At 34.9% G+C, this 2,619-nt stretch overlaps 1 long non-coding RNA gene across 1 annotated transcript; it reads right to left on the bottom strand.

Moving 5' to 3' along the window:
* On the bottom strand, positions 296 to 2,220 carry LOC109950737. Its single transcript, XR_002273035.1, has 3 exons — positions 2,069 to 2,220; positions 1,322 to 1,383; positions 296 to 1,190 (listed from the first exon to the last, which is right to left on the bottom strand). It is a non-coding gene; the product is annotated as an uncharacterized LOC109950737 (long non-coding RNA).

Below are 2,619 nucleotides of genomic sequence, written 5' to 3' on the forward strand. Positions count from 1 at the left end.
TATAAAATGTAATAATTTACCATCTACGTATAATTCCATTAAAATTTCCGTTAAGTCAAGTCATATTATAATTACAGAAACTTAACAAATTTGAAAATAATTATAACAAAAAATAAAAATCAAGCATATTATCTCTCGCCTCCCCCAACATCTTTCTCCTGCATTATCATTTTGCAATTCAAGGTGAAGTCTTTCGAAAAGTGGGAGATATGCTCAAGAGTTCTCTAATACATTAAAACTTAGCAATTATGTCCTTTTCCTTTTTTCTTTGTGCTAGTAAAATTAAACTTCGCAAACCTAGTTATGGCAGAATTTGTTATTGATTTGCAGAGCTTGGCTCATTGTTTGTGCAGTGGGGGGAAGAGAGAGAGAGAGAGAGAGAGAGAGAGAGAGAGAGAGAGAGAGAGAGAGGAGTTTTAGGGCGAGTGTGGGATAGGAGGGATGGATTGTTGTGGGCTGTGGCCTTTTGGTTAGGAAGGGGGCTGTCATGAAGGAGAAGGGGGAAGGGGAGCTTGTGGGATAATTAGGTTGAATTTTGTTTCTTTTTTTTAATTATGTTAGTTTAAAAAAATGTAAGTTTTTAATTATAATAAATTGATTTGGCAAAAAATAAAATAATGAATTGATGAAAATCACTTAAAAAAAATATTACATGTTCAACATGCGACTTTATTTAATGGAAATTTTAACGGAATTACACGTATGAGGTAAATTGCTACACTTTGTAAAATTGAGGTAAAAATTGAAAATTCTAGTGGTAATCGCACACATATCTAAAAATTTAAGTGATATTTACGCAAATTCTAAGAAAAATTAATTAATTTAGAAAGTGAAAAGTGAAAACTGTCAATCTTTTGAAGAAATTGTAATTAAGGAAGTGACCGACGCCTCCCTTCCCTTCCAGGCATTGAGATTTCGTTACTTGTCTACATTGCATCTCATTTCCTTATAGAAACTAGTAACGCAGAAAAAGAAGTTGATTTTAAAACACTAACACACAAATGATAGCACAAGCATACTTGATATACATTTTGGAAAAAGCAAGTCAAAATAACATCATCGATCTACTGTTCTTGCAGGAGGAGAGAAATAGAAACATACCAGCACAAAGAAAACTTGAGTACAAAGAGTGAAAGAGCCAATGCAACTACTGTCACAGAAACCCTTGCAATTGATCTCGGCACAGAATCCTAGCACCCAAACACAAAACGCAAACAGAACAACAAAAAATCTTCAATTTCTACTAAAAGCAAGAAAAACAGCCTGCATTGAAATTGCACAATCGATAAAAGTTTGAAAGTGTAGACTAAACATAACTTACCGGCACAAGATTGGTTCCTGCCTCAATTCCATCTCTCCCAACCTTCCAAACTGTTTGTACAACTATTTCACACAATTCAAACCAGCAGTCAACACAAATGTAAACATAAAACTCAACGGTAAACTATTTGCTCTCTTGTATGAGCAGGAAAGCAGCAAAAGTATGTGATGCAGAAAGGTAGAAACACTGTGAATTGGATGTAAAAATCACTGAATTGAAACAACGGACTTCCAAAGCACTGAATTGAAATCCACAATCAATGTTAAAAATCGCTAGGCGGTAGTCGGGCGCCTAGGCGTTTTTTTTTAATTTATAATTATTTTGTATTAATCGCGGCCTGGTGATGTTCGTCGCCGGTGGAGGCCTGCTGGTGGTGGTCTGTCGTGAGAGAGAGAGAGAGAGAGAGGAAAAAAAAAAAAAAATTTTTAAGGAACTGACCCGCCCAGGCTGCCTAACTCCCGCCTAGCCGCCTAGCCCCGCCTAGGCGGATTTTTCGAACACTCGACAATTTAACGTTAAAAATTGTCATAATCTAACAGAAATTAACATGCTTTCGACAGATATTCACCAATACAATGCTATTCAGTTGCAAAAATACCTTTTATCCAAATCCAAAAACCAAAAATATAAAAACACGATTCATAAAATAGCAAATTCGACGAACCCATTAAACAACAATGTTCAGGGATCATAAATACCAAACAGAAGAAGAAGAAGAAGAAACGCAAGGAAGTGCAGCTAGCTAACCTTTTAAGAAATTGGACTGTGCAGCGAACACAACAGGAACAGAGCGATACCATCAATATCTTTCTCCAATTTGATTACTTTACGCAGACTAATTGAGAGCTGGAACCGCCATTTTAGCTTTCAACCAGTGAGTCTCTCACTTTCTCTCTCAGCCTCACAAGCAGCGGCTGTGGCCTTTTGGTTAGGAAGGGGGCTGTCATGAAGGAGAAGGGGGAAGGGGAGCTTGTGGGATAATTAGGTTGAATTTTTTTTTTCTTTTTAATTATGTTAGTTTTAAAAAATGTAAGTTTTTAATTATAATAAAATTATTGGCAAAATAAAAAAATAAAAAAATTGATGATACTCAAAATAGCACTTATTCAACGTGTGACTTTATTTAATGGAAATTTTAACGGAGTTTACACGTAGAAGGTAAATTGGTACACTTTGCAAAGTTGAGATAAAAATTGAAAGTTCATATGATAATCGCACACATACCTAAAAATTTAAATAACATTTACGCAAATTTCCCAAAAAATTAATTAATTTGAAAAGTGAAAAGTGAAAACTAT

The sequence above is a fragment of the Prunus persica genome, chromosome G8, assembly GCF_000346465.2.
Source record: "Prunus persica cultivar Lovell chromosome G8, Prunus_persica_NCBIv2, whole genome shotgun sequence".
NCBI lineage: Eukaryota > Viridiplantae > Streptophyta > Magnoliopsida > Rosales > Rosaceae > Prunus > Prunus persica.